This window comes from Solea senegalensis, linkage group LG19 (genome assembly GCF_019176455.1).
Source record: "Solea senegalensis isolate Sse05_10M linkage group LG19, IFAPA_SoseM_1, whole genome shotgun sequence".
NCBI lineage: Eukaryota > Metazoa > Chordata > Actinopteri > Pleuronectiformes > Soleidae > Solea > Solea senegalensis.
The window spans coordinates 44,029-58,622 of NC_058038.1; the positions used below are offsets into that span (position 1 = coordinate 44,029).

At 39.4% G+C, this 14,594-nt stretch overlaps 1 protein-coding gene across 4 annotated transcripts in view; it reads left to right on the forward strand.

The window, feature by feature from the left end:
• cacna1ia (calcium voltage-gated channel subunit alpha1 Ia) overlaps nucleotides 1-14,594 on the forward strand; it is a 130,250-nt gene that overhangs the window by 6,505 nt on the left and 109,151 nt on the right. For 3 of the 4 annotated variants that reach the window (XM_044050396.1, XM_044050398.1, XM_044050399.1), the window contains exon 1: nucleotides 8,979-9,226. The exons of the other annotated variant lie outside the window; for it this stretch is intronic. The gene's annotated coding sequence lies outside the window, so the exon portion shown is untranslated. Of the gene's footprint in view, nucleotides 1-8,978; nucleotides 9,227-14,594 lie in introns of those variants that run through there. 4 annotated transcript variants of the gene reach the window in all.

The following is a 14,594-nucleotide window of genomic DNA, read 5'->3' on the forward strand; positions in this document are numbered from 1 at the left end:
GCTCTGACTTTCATGCACACAGCGTGTCCTTACGGTATCAAATTTAATCCAGGTGCTCGGGTGCAACAATGGATACCGACCTGCAGACACACTCACGTGTCTGCAGCTAATCTCTGTTGACAGGCAGCAGTTGCCCCGTCACACAACGTCCCAATTATAGACGACTGTATGCTGCACAGCATGTGAGAGCGTGGATTATGTGTGTGTGTTCGTATTTAAAATGATGTGTTTGTCGTGTCAGGGATTATTGCGCATCCTTTTGAATTCTCCTGACAGGTAATCATTGCTGGTGAAGCTGCAGGTCATGCAATTTGCTGTCAGATTAGGAATTTAAGGTAAAAGTTGTGCAGATTAATTTGAACCTCAGACTTTACCTTTATACAATATTTCAATCCATTAAGTTACTGCGTAGTAGAAAGAGTTTGATTAGCCATATCTTTGTTTCTAATTTAACTGTGCGTATACAGTTGAACACATTTGAACAGATTTAATACAAAGATACGTTTAGCACAACTAAAATCAGCAATGTGGCATTTTTACATTTAAAGTTACACATAAAGTTTTGTTGAGTTAGTGAGTTTCTGAAAGGGCCGAGCCAGGATAGCGGTGTCATCTACTTCCGATTCACATTGGGCCACGTCATTTTGTCGCGTGAAATTGCGACTTTTTTGGAACTTGGCGGATTTTCCTGAGCTTCGAATTCAAAGCTGTTGTTGATGACGTACAGTCCAAACATGGGGGGTTGCAATGGAGCTTCAGTGGGATGGTGTGTGGAACTGAAGCTGCATAATAGTTTTCACCGACATTTGCTCTGAGACGGACAGACCGTGATGCGATTTTTTTCCCCCTCTTCCTCCTAATTTATTTGTTTTTTCGCAACCTTAAGACCTTAACACTGCAATTGAAAATGTATTTTTTAAACATTATCAGTGCAGAGCCAGTATTTCAATGATCATGATTCCTCACTCTTTGATGACACATAATGGTTATTTTATGTCTTAATATAACACATTTCATACACACTGTACATCAATATTAAGGGCAGTCATTGATCTTATGGGATGATTGATGATTGAAGCTAACATGCTGCTGGGCGTCAGGCAGCAAAAAATGCTCAGTTGTGCATTAGTGCTTTTTTTCTTGTAAAGGCTCCACTAGAAATAAGCAGTGGTAATTAGCAGCTGCTGCAAATGCTGTGATGCATCACACTGGATTATTGCTGTGTCGTTCTTTATGCATTGTAGCTGTCCATATTAGTGTATTAGTATGTGTATGTGTATGTTACCCCTCACAGGTGTTGGCTTTGATTTGAACCACAACACCCCCAGAAGGCACCTCAGAAACATCCAACCTCACACATTAATGCTTATAAAGGCACCAAATCTGACACACATTTCCCTCTAAGCGCCCTTTTTCTTTTGAATTGTTTTTTTTTAACTTAAATTAGGACTTCAGTGACATTGGATTGATTCATTTAATTTAAATTAGAAAATGTATTTTGATGATTTCAAACCAATTGATCGATTATCAAAATAGCTGACAATTCATTGAGTGATTGTTTCAGCTCTAATATATTGTGCATGTTGATATATACATATCACAAAGTCATGCTAAATGTAGATTTTCTTGTTATAGTGTATATATTATATTATATTGGTATATAATTATTTATTTATTACTTTATCGTCAGACAGTTAAGTCTGAATTTTGACTTGCATAACAGCCATTCCATTGAAAAATGACAAAAACAGTGACGGAACAATTATGATAAATAACAGACAAATGAACATCACAATCAGATCAGAACAAAAATACAGTTTAGCTCCATGTAAAACAGGGCTTCAGTCTAATCCTATTCAATTATGAAGCCACGTACTGTATTCCCTCTTCAAAGATGATATTATCACCCATAGCCTTAACGTCTTACTTTATTTAGATAGATATGGTAGTATTTGATATTGGTACCAGACACAGAAAAGTGGTATCAGCCCATCCCGACCTTCAATATGGTCTTTCCAAGATAAAGGTTAGTATTTGTGTGAGCATACCTGGTTAATTTATATTTTAAAATGCACTGATTTATCTGTACTATGCAGCCCTAACTTAAATCTTTCCTCTCATACCAACATGCACTTCTCACTGCACTGGCATTTTGGTGTTCATCAGTGCCATATTTGTTGTGACTGAAAAAATACTGCATTATGTTTATTGTCTCCCTCCCCTACAAAACCTACCCCATTGGTAAACTCTGTCTCCCTTGGGTCCTGTGACATACACAGACACATCAGTCCGTCGCGTGCAGCTTCCGCAGCTGTTTTGTCACCTGTCGTGGCTGACACACCAGCAGAGGTGGCCCATCACCGGCCCACTCGACCATCACTAAGTCATTTTGACGGAGACCGCATCCCCGCTGTTCAAAGCCACTCTGCTCCCAGCTGGGTGATGTGAACAAACGGCACACTCGCCACGAAGGCTGGTGACCTTTTTGGATTCAGTGTCATTTCGAGTTGTTCGGTGACAGAGGGAAATTCTTCGAGGAAATCGTTATTCTCATCAAACATCTGTGGACTTCCGAAATGAGTCTTCTGACTTTACACACAAAAAAAAAAACAATTTACAGCAACAGCAGTTTCACATTATGATCATTTTGCACAGAGTGGCACAGGCTGATGGAATTGTGACAATTATAAACTGCACATTAGGATTTATTTTTGAAATTGTGTGCACACCTGCCTGCATCAATAGGCTATACACACATAAGGTACGCTTTGACATTTTGGCTATTAAGCTGTTTTTAGACATGAACTCTGGATAATGTCCAGATAATTTGGTGCGGACATTTTGCTGAGTTAACTGTTCACATGTGACAAGTGAAGCAGGGGACATCTGCTGACATTTGCGCTCTTGCATAGAGCGTGTCCGCTCAATGTCCGGAGAATCTACGTACATGAGTGCAGCAAGTTCAGATATAGAAGGATGGGCCAAGAGAAGTCTATGGACTTTAGGCTTCTCGTCTCACTGGGTCACTGGGACTGCAGCCAAACAAACACAGGGACAAATGTGATGGGAGCTGTGGAGATATTTGGCTGGATGAGACAAGTTATCAGTGGAAAACAGCTTTCTGTTTTTATCTCTTCTCTTTCCCTGTGTGCAGGCCAAATAATATAATGCTGCAACAGATCCAGGAACCCAACAGCAAAATGTCTGCAATTTGATTCAAGAATTTGCCACACAAAGTGGCAGCATTTTGTATTTTGTTTACCTTTAAAGTGGCATTAAATGCTGCCATAAATAAGAGTTGTTTCAGTTGGCAGTGGTATTACAGCTGAGTAGAGATATTTCACAGCGTTTATATCTAAACCACAAAAAGCTAGTTTCCAACCGGGCCACATCAACTCTCACTGTGAAACGAAATACCTGAGATGGCGCCATAAATTTGACACCATCGAATCTATGGTTACAGCAAATATCAGCAAATCCTTTCGTCTCTGCTCACAGCACAGATAGTTGATTGAAATGAGTGTGCGGATCACAAATGACATGGATCTTAACGAGATTCCATCTTTTTTAATGAAGGCGCAAGGTGAACGAGATATCCTAAAGAGGATGAACACAACGCAAACTGGCTTTGGTCGTCCACAGTGTTCCGCCACTCTTTGATAGCGCTGTTCGCTCTGACTCTCACTTCCTTTTCCTCTCACCTGTCACATTAGAGAAGAGACGGTGGCCTCCTATTACTCTGCTCCTGCTACGGCTACAGGTTCGACTCACGCCTTCAAGGTCACCACGCTTTGCCAACATGGTTAAGTAGAGTAGCGTGAGTGGGATTTTCACCACAAATGCTTCAGAGCCATTACTTGCATGAGCACAAACAAACTAAGAGCTGCAGGGCTGTAAATGTCAGCCGTCACTCACTGTCTGTTTGTTAATACATCTAATTGAGCGTGGACTTTCTGTGTGTGTGTGTGTGTGTGTGTGTGTGTGTGTGTGTGTGCAAGTGTGAGTGAGATTATAGTTCAGTTGTTTCATCAGTTCATCAATTTAAAATATAATGACATATCATCCTATATATTATAAGTTTTTGTACTATAATGTATTTTTTTTACATTAAATTGTTAATATGTTTTAATTTTGTAATCGAAAATAGGTCATACATTAGAATAGAATATCTTTATTGAACCAATGAAATTCAAATGCAATCCTTGGTGCGACCATAACAAAATCTAAATCTAAAATAAAACAAAAACAATAAAAATAAATGACTAGTTTAACACGCTTGTAAAACTAAGCAAACACACACACAAGTCACAGATGTTACCCTTCTGTCGTTCAATTTACTTTTTAATCTAGCAATTTATTACCAAATCACCAAATTTTTAGTTGTTTCCTATTAAATAATTGACTGTATCTGAGACCGATGTCTGCCAGCCACCAATCACAGTGTAGTACTTGGTGATTAACAGCTTGTCAAATCACACATGAAGCCTGATCACTGGGTAACAGTGTAATCCCTCTTATTACATTTAAGCTCTCTCTTCCTAAGTGTCACTGACATGTTACAGTACATTAGTTGAGGCTCATTATGAAGTGGAGTAGAATTATGGATTATGAGTAATGGCTGTGGTCAAACATCATGACACGTAATATCAGCTGGAGAGGACGTTGATGGAGTCTGGAGAGGCCAAGTCTGGGAGGCTAAGTAAATGTGTGTGTGTGTGTGTGTGTGTGTGACGTAATCGATCATATGACAGAATAGATGAAGCCACTGAGCAGATTTAACTGAGAGGATGGGTTATTTTTTGGTCATGTGACACAGTAGCTTATGCTTAGGTCTTTTAATCTGTAACATTTCTAAACTTGATGTACGTTATCCCATCTGAAAAGTCCAGGCATTTAAATCATGCTTATACTGAAATTAGCATATGCCATATGAAATGAGAAATGTAAGGTTCAAAGGATTCAGGTGTTTGAATTCTTATCTTTCTGGCTCGATTCTCTCCATCTATGGCTTTCTCTCCGCCCCTCTACCTGTTTGATCTGCTTCTTTCTAATGCATGCCGTGTTTTCTCAGGACCCGAGCGATGGCTGGCAGACATATGGCACACTTTTGTGGATGTTGATGGCGATGACACCGCACACCTCCTTGATTCATTAATATCCAGCCACTCATAACCCTACAGACCACAAACACACATACACACACACACACACACACACACACACACCTAAAGAGGGAATTCACAAACATATACTGTACACATAAAATTAAATGCACAGATAAGTCAAACACATGCTTAAATGTGTCACGGACACATTTTTATGCTCATGGCAAAACACACAAAACTGTGCCAAAGCAGCGCTAACAAATAAGCGATCATCGATGCAGGAATATGTTAATACATTTATACACACCTGCACAGAAATATAAACATACATCATGCTGTGCACACACGCGCACACACACACACTCTCTCTCTCTCTGCACGATGTGCTGACACACTGTCCTCTTTCCCCCCAAGGATTCTGGTAATTAGATTCCTACAGGCCAAGTCTCTCAATTTCACTGCGTTTAATTGGAAAACACACACACACACAGAGGGAGAGAGAGATGGGGGGACTCCACAGGTCCACGCTTGTTGATCACAAGCCGGCACTGTGCTGCTCTAATAATTAATTTCTACGCTGGCCCCCTCACACGCCTCATTTACCAATCAATCCCTTCTTTGTTTTATGAATTCTATTAAGTTGGCCCCTGTTCTGCCAGGATGAGGTGGATGGAGAGAATGAAGTCAAGATGGCTGAAGCCTTCTTGTTGCACGGCAGAGTTGAGCTGCATATTTATTAAGAGTTCATGGATGGATGGGCAGCAGTGTGGAGGTGAGCACATGAAAATCCCAATGCTGTTGTCTGTTGAGTGACACTGATTGACACTGACATTTCACCTCGGGCTTTTCTTCAGTGCTAAAAGCTCATGTGCACCTTAATCCCGAGAGGCATTTTTGTGTGTTTACTGCGGTCGAAGGACAAAGTGTGAGAACTCAATGCGGAGTTGAATGGAAACATGGAGTATGCAAATGTCACAAAATAAGGTTTTACTCTGTTTATGTATTCATATAGCAGCAAAGGACAATAACAAGGAAAAAAAAAGATCCCACATATAAAGCAAAACAAAAACAGTAGGAACCGGTCTGACTCTATATCTTCCAAAATGTCAAAACATTCCTATCTGTACAGAATTATTGGTATTGACTTCTCCTTTAAAAAATGTTGAATAATTGGACAATGGAAGGCTGTGGTGAGGACAGTCTCAACCTTAAACTTACATCTTTTACACTTACACTAATGTATCGTGTGTGTATCAAGGTTACCGGGATGTGGAAATGAAACAAATCATGTGTCAGCTTTGGGGTGGAGTTAAAGATCAGCGATGGACAATGATTATTACTCAATGTGTGATATCTTAAGGAAATGAGGCAGCATCTGTAGAGTGTGTATTCCACCGGGACCGTGACCAGAGACCATCTGTCACTCGCTAACACACGCGCACAGGCACGCTCATTGTCATAGAACACCTCTGGGGACTTTACATAGCTGTACATTCATTTCCTGCAGACTTTGCCTGACCATAATTGGAGTCATGGGTTTTGTCATCAACTGCAGAAAAACTTGAGTTGTTAGTCTAAAGTTTGTCCCAGAAGTTGCTTATGACAGAAGTAAACACACAGATAGACAGATAAAATCTACATATTGGATAGATAGATAGATAGATAGATAGAATCTGACATATATCTTATTAATAAGGAACTAGAGCAAGCAATTAGGTTGTTTAATCTGTTGTGAATGCAGACAAAAAAAGCTGTGAACTAGACCATGAGTGCTCTCTATTTTTGACAACACCTCTCATCCCTAGAGAAGCAGCAAGCAACCTGGGGCATGCTCACTGCTGCTCACACACACACACACAGAGAACAAACACACAAAAAGACACACATACTCACACACTTGTGGTTACTCTCCTTTTGCATGGTTGTTTGAGGTCATGCAAATACACATTATACACTGAATTACTATGTACCCGCGGGTTCTTTCTGTGTTCTAATATGTGCCATGTGAGCTGTGTTAATTTGTTGGTAACTGAAGCCAAATCTGTAAGAAGTGATGGAGATGCTGTGGATCACCGACTGAGCAAAGTTTTACTCATAGAGCAGTTGTCATACACAAGGGTAAATTCAAGGTGCTGTACAGAGACATGTACAGACAAGACCGAGACAGAACTGTCACATATGAGTGGACATCGTGTGATTTAGAACTGGTGTTGTTCAGACGAAGCCTGGTTGCAGGTGATGTCTGTGAACTTCTCGCTGATGTAGGCTTCACCTTGTGTATCTGAGTCGCTAAATTCAACTCAAATTGATAACAACAATGATAATAATAATAATAATAATGATAATAATAATAACAATACTAATAATAATACATTTTATTGTAGGTGCCTTTAAAAGAACTCAAGGTCACCTTAAATGCAGACTTAAAAATATGACAATAATGCATAAAAACATACAGAGGTTCATTGAATTTTAAATTGCCCATAGGTGTGAATATGAGAGTGAATGGTTGTCTCTGTGTGTGTGCGTGTGTGTGTGTGTGTGTGTGTGTGTGTGTGTTGGCCCTTTGATGGAATGGCGACTTTTCCAGAATGTACACCTCAACTTTTGCCCTGTGTCAGCTGGGATTGGCTCCAGTGACCTGTGACCCTCATGTGGAGGATATAAGTGGTAGAGAGTGGATGGATGGTGGTGGAAGTAATACTGCAGCAATAACACGCATGAAGGCGAAGTAAGGTGAAGTAAATATGAGGCTAACAAGAAGAGTGGCAGAGGCACATGTGGTACAGGGTGCGGCAGGTAGGTTCCATAAAAGGTTGCTCTAACTTTAACTCTAAAGACTTGTGAGGAAAATAGAAGCATAGAAAAGTGATATGATTTTCATTTCCCCCCTTTGTAGCTCTCCTTTGAATAAGCCATCGCTGGCTGCTGTGTGCTAAAAAGGAAAACCTGCCCAGATGCAAAAAGCTATTACACTGAGGGTTGAAAGCAAAAGACAAAGGCGATGGAAAAAAGATGGGATAGATTGTGAGACAGGGAACGAGAAATGAAAGATGAATTAAGAGGTGCAGAGGGGAGGGGACTTGAGAGATATATTGAAATGAGGAGAGACCTTTGAAGATCGGCAGGTAAATCATTCCTTTGATAATTGTATCGGCTTTTTATTGTGGTGGTTAGTAATAGCATTTGTGTGTGTGTGTGTGTGTGTGTTTTCATGCAGTGTGTTTGCATGGGTATCTCCTTCAGCCTTTCATAATCTGGGGCATGTTAGAAGCAGGCACTGGAGGCTGGAGGGCTTCCTCTAGATCATGAACACAAAGCAACAACCCTTGATCTCACATGAACAACATATAATAACTTTAAGCATATACATATATATATACATATATGTATATATATGTATATATATATATATATATACATATATATATGTTTACACACACACAATTCATTGTTTTCAGGGGATGATTAATCAATGAAAAATTAATCAGTAAATCTCCCAAAATTCTAAACCCTTTTCTTTTCAAACCTTTTCTTTATCCTAATGCAAGATGAAACGGTTTGGGGTCTGTGTTGAGGAGGCTGAGTTAGCTTAGCGGAGGCTAATCACATTTTTATTTAACATAAGCTATACTCAATCACAATCCTATACCTTGACCTTTGTTGTACTTCAAGTCCTTTCATTTTCCTGTTTTTTTTTTTTTTTTTCTGTAGCTGATGTGAGTTCCTGTTTTATTTTGACACTTCCTGTTTTGTTTGGCTACTCTCCTCCTGTCTTGTTTCATGTCACTTCACCACTGCTTCTCCACCTTTGTGATTACATGCCCCTCCCTAATTCGCATCACCTGTTGTCTCTCCCTTCCTGGTGTGTATACTCTTCACTCACTTTTCCCCTTGGTCTGTTTTGCGTCTTGCACTGTTGGGTCCTACATTACAACCACGAGAACTCCAACCTTAGAAAGCCCAGCTGTAAAGCTGTTACTTCATCATACATGAACAAAATGGATTCCACTCGCAACCCAAATGTTACAGAGGAAGTAGAGTGGCAAACTGGAGCTTTTAAGTCCATGGAGTACTCACACGCGCATGCTGTCGGAGGACGTCTCTACTGCTGGATTCAGGTAAAAATGTCAAAAAGATCCATTCTGCAATTTTGGCTGTTACACACAGGTTAGGAAGCTGTATGTTTTAAACGTGAAACAACCAAACTGCAGCCTTAGCGCTAAGCTAATTGCATCCTTTCAAATTGTGGTTTCTATTTAAAAACGATGAATTGTTCAGCAAATCAGAACCTTGTTTAAATCACCTGTTACATGTAAGACACACAGCTGTGCATTTATGCAGCCACACTGAAGTAGTTTAGGGTTTATTTTTTGTATGTGTGTCAAAGAGCAGCATGATATTTTGGGGAGTGTGTGACTTCAAAGGGTATTTCAGCCTCATGGTCTTTGTGGATAATTTGACACAGTCATGCTGCATTATGTTAGTGAGTGCATTTTGAGAAATTTCTCTTGACATAATATATATTTATATATGTATATATGTGTATATATATATATATATATATATATATATATATATATGTATATATATATATATATATATATATACATATATATGTGTGTGTGTGTGTGTGTGTATATATATATATATGTATATATATATATATATATATATATATATATATATCCTGTTGCCTGTCTGGCCTCACACCTACAGTAATCAATCAGCAGAGCAGATGCTGCAGCCATCACTAGCAGTGTGCTGGCTAATGGTTGACAGGAGTAGATTGCTTAGGGTTACAAAGCTAGGCTGCAGGCCAAAGCATCAACTCCCCAGAACTATAGAAACACTCCTGCATGCCCATACTGAGATGCACTTTAGTTTTATAGTATATTCAAATAATTATTATGTAATAGTTTTGCAAAAAATGTAAAACAAGAAGAGTGCTGTACCTATATTAGCCAACAGTTTTGTCAACAGATTAAACCTAGTAGTTTATCACGGATGACGCATCGTCTTATGTCATAGAATATATAAAAACACTTATCGCATTTCAGTTTTACAGAATTATCATGCTTCCTTGTTCTAGTTGTTTACAGAATTTATGTATGCATTTATATATATAAATAACTGGGCCTGAACAGCTGCATGTTCCTGCTAAATGTCATTGTACATTCATACAGTAGCGGTCACTGACATGTAAAACAATACTGTGCTGCGACATAAAGCGTGTCACTTTAGTATATCACCTGTACAACATGCATTCATAGTCCACTTGCGCTGACTCTTTGACAAGTAGGCTGCATGATGAATTTGGTCTTGTGGGTGATTTCAATATTATGTAAAATTAAACTGCATACATTTAATTTGACATTTATGTAAGGTCATTGCTCAACCACTTTCTCAGCCAAGTCTGAGGTAATTGAATTTCAGATGCTGTTGCCCACAGCCATCCATGGATTACTTACAGGGCATATAGTGCACACACACACACGGCCAGACTACCATGTGAACTGCACAGTTGCCCCGACAATATGCGGATGATCAATATTATATGACACAATGCATGCATTTATGATAATATGATTCCAGTGGTAAAAGCTCTAAAACATTCCACACATCTCCTCGCTTCTCCCACTTGGCGATGAATCTCTGTTCTCATTACTGATGTCACTCTTTCAATTGTTTTCATCACTCTTTACTGCTGACACGTCGTCTTAAGCTGGGTGAGGGAGATTGTTGCTGTTGTCCAAGGTTAAACAGGGTAAAACTGAAATTTTGGGCATCAAACATGTTTTCGGTAGAAAATGCCCACTGTGATGTCTCAAATTTTTCTTCTCGTGTTATAGCTCCAGTGCCTGACTCTTGGTGATTCTTTTTTGTGCTTGATTATTCTGCCTGTTTTGGTGAACACAAAGGATGTAACATTATTTATATGCTGTGTCTGTCTTCAGAAAACGGGCTCTGTCAAGCAATATTATCAGACCTGACTGAAGGAGCTAAATTATCCTCTTTTTTAAGCAATAGAATTCACCTCTTTTCATCGGCTACTCTTTATGTATTCGTGCATACTTGCGCAATCTTACTTTTGTCTGTCTTGATATAAAATGAATTATTAAGACCGCTATACTGAGGAATACAGAGAAAGTTATATGGAGCTAATGGGCTTAATCAGCATAGTGTGAACTTGTCTGACAGTGGTTTGAATGAAACGTTATGTGGTAAAAAAGATCCAATCCAATCTAATTGGCACAGCCACATGTGTGCTATTAGGTGTTTGTGTGTCCTCAAGCTCGACGAGTTTCAACCCCGAAGCTAAAGTACAGCTAATCACTCCACTGCTTCCTGGTGGACAGCCCTAATGCATTTAACACTTCTGAGGGAGCTGATGCCTGACGGTGTGGAACGGCCTCTCTTCCCGCTGTCACAAATATCTCTAAATTTCTCTCTTGCTTTTATTTCACTTGTTCTGCCGTGCTCGTCTTTTAACTTTTCTTCTGTCAGTCTCTGTTTTGTGATTTCTTTTAACTTTCCTTTCTTGTTGACTGTCCCCCGTCCTCCTCTTGCTGTTTCTGTCACTCAGCGCATGCCTTCCACTGTTTTGTGCTGGGTTCATTTATTACATAAATCAAAAGGATTTTGTTTCTCTACACAGTGAAAAATAAGTGAAATAATAATGTTAAGGCATTAGAAATGATTTACTACTCATTTTCATGTGTATTCTCACTCCAGATTGAATGCAATGAGTGAATGTTTGTCCTGCTGCTGTATAGCAGACACACAGGCATATTCACACATAATAATATTTTCTTTCACCGTAAATTGCTTAAAAAACAAATATTTTTGTCATTCATGCGCAATTTTTGTGTCTTTTTGCCTTTTTTTAATAGATAGGACAGTGAAGCATGAAAGGGGGGAAGACATGCAACAAAGGACCACGGGTGGAATAGAACCTTTATTTATAAATTTGGCATGTACTCTTACACTTTTATCTTTTTCTTCCATCAGAAATAGAATAGAAAAGTATTCCTAAACTTGTGCTGGTGAACTAGTATATAAATATTGCATTGGTGCCATGAACCTATGAAATGAGGTTAATCTGACACATCTTTGTGAGTGTAGATATAGGCAACTGGACTTGCTTGAGTTTAGTTAAAGACGTTTCACTTCTCATCCAAGAGGCTTTTCCAGTTCTGACTCACTGGTAGATGGGGCCGCCACTTATTTCCAAAAATCAAGTTCAAATGAATTTATGGGTCCGCAGTTGCATAAATTCATAAACAAGGATTTGCGTCAGTCTAGGGTTCCTTGCAAATGTACGCAATCTCATGTTCCATTCCAGTAGCATTGATTTCTCACCAGAAACCAACTTGAGTGCCAACTTGTACATCTGCGGGCCTTTATATAACTTCAGTCATGATGAAATTTTCACTGCACAGACCATAGCGGACTATGTCTGTGGCAGTCTGCGATTGTGTTGGAGCTCACCTGTGTTGTTCTGTGTGTGATTATTGATCCTTATGGTAGAGACTTCAGGACAGTGGCTCAACGTTGATGTCTTAAAACTTGTACTTGTGAGAGGGCACTGTGGCACGGACCTCTGCAGACGTCCTACAAGCAAGCTGTAGCGGTGTTTTTGCATAACGCGTGTCAGTATGCTCCGAAGTTGACAAAGAAAGCAGTCTGGATAAAGAAAATGTCAATGAATACAGTGGTTACATTAAAAGAGATACATCTCTTGCACTGGCATTCAATGTCTCTCTCTTCATCATCATATTTCTTGTGTTTGGAGATTGTTTGATTAACTTTTAATCTCTTTATTTTATTCCCCTTTCTTTCCCCCTGGTTCATTCTGTCTCTGTTTCTGTGCTGATATATATAGTAATGTGTATAATGTCTTCTTGTCCATTTTTGGTGTATCATTACAGCGCCGCTTACAGGTCTGGCATATGTACTGCAATGTTTTAAGTCAGTTTGAGGGATTTTTTGTGGACGGAGACATTTCCTGATTTTCCTGTTTGCTGCAGCTTTGTCCTTCCTTTGTCCTCCATGTGTCAGTGGACAGCTAAGTCCTGTCTGGACGAGCAGGCTCTTCTATGCTGTGCCATGTGTTTATGCAGGGGTTGTTCTGTTTCTCCTGTGTAAAGGTCAAGACAGTAATCATTGCATTGTATTGCATGGACCACATTGCTTTTTCTCTCTGTGTTTGAGTTTTGTCCTTTGGGTGGACGAGTTTCTACCTTAAATAGAAATGTGGTGTTTGTTAAAATTCTCCTGTGTTTCTCAGATACTCTAGACTAAATAATACACTGAATAACAATTTTGTTCTATTCTCTTCTTTTTTTGATGTCCTTCATTTGAAGATTATTTGAGTGGCCACAGGTTTTAGGTACTTACCTGATGTGTGTATGTTCCTTCACCTTTCCCTCCTTTCTTGTCGGTATGTCAGCGGCCTAGTGGTGTAAGGTTCTAAAGATGCTCACATCTTCTTCTCGGTCTCTCATAATGTTCACCTTTTTCAGGATTTTCACAATCTACTTATTCCCAGTATTACTTCATGCCAAGGTATGACACATTGCTTTTGATCCTGCTTTCTGAAGACCTTGGTAATCCTCACCTCCATCCTTTTTACAGTCACTCTAGCTCTCTCTCTCTTTCTTCTCCACCTCCATTACTTCTGGTCTCTCTCCCCATAAAGCGCAAACACAGAGGAGAACTAAACAAGACAACGAGATAGCAATTCCCATGATCCCATGTTGACTCTCAATGTCATCAATCTGAGTCTTTTGCTTTGTTTTGATTAAGAGACACAGAACGGTGCGTTAACATGTCTATGACTTAAACCACATTTCCTAAACTAAAATGTACACTTGTGCTTCTTGGTAGCTAATAAGCTAACATTTGCGCAATTGTGGACATTTGGATAGAAATCTACAATTCCTTCAGTGAGTGTTGGGTGCAGTCTTGCATAGTTGAATGTCAATTCAGTCGAGCTTCATCATGACGGCCTTTCTTTTCTGAACTCATTCATTGCCTGTGTTGAATAAAAATTAAATGACACTCAAAGAGAACGACTACGGTTTGTGGGTCCTTGGAGAAAGCAGAGGAATAAGACGGTGTAAAGATTATTACTTCATAAAGCAATGGCTAGTAAAGGTATTAATCTTGATAAATTGGCTGAGTAATGACAGTCTGCACATTTTATAGAGAGGATAGTGGATACCTACTAAGAGCTGATTCCAGGCAACTTCCCATGCGCCAGTTTCTGTCAGAATAAGATTCATAATTGTAGAAGGAACTTGGAGAACAGTAGAACGCGAGGAGGTAAAATGTAGTGATGCTTAAGCCTAAGTGGAGAGAGGGAAAAAAAACATGTGTTGTCGAATTATTAGAGAGATTGAAAGTGTGAATATAAATGATCTAGTGCATGTGGAAACGATGTTTAAGTTTGTTGTGGGGGGGGGGGCAGATGGCTGCATTAAAGTC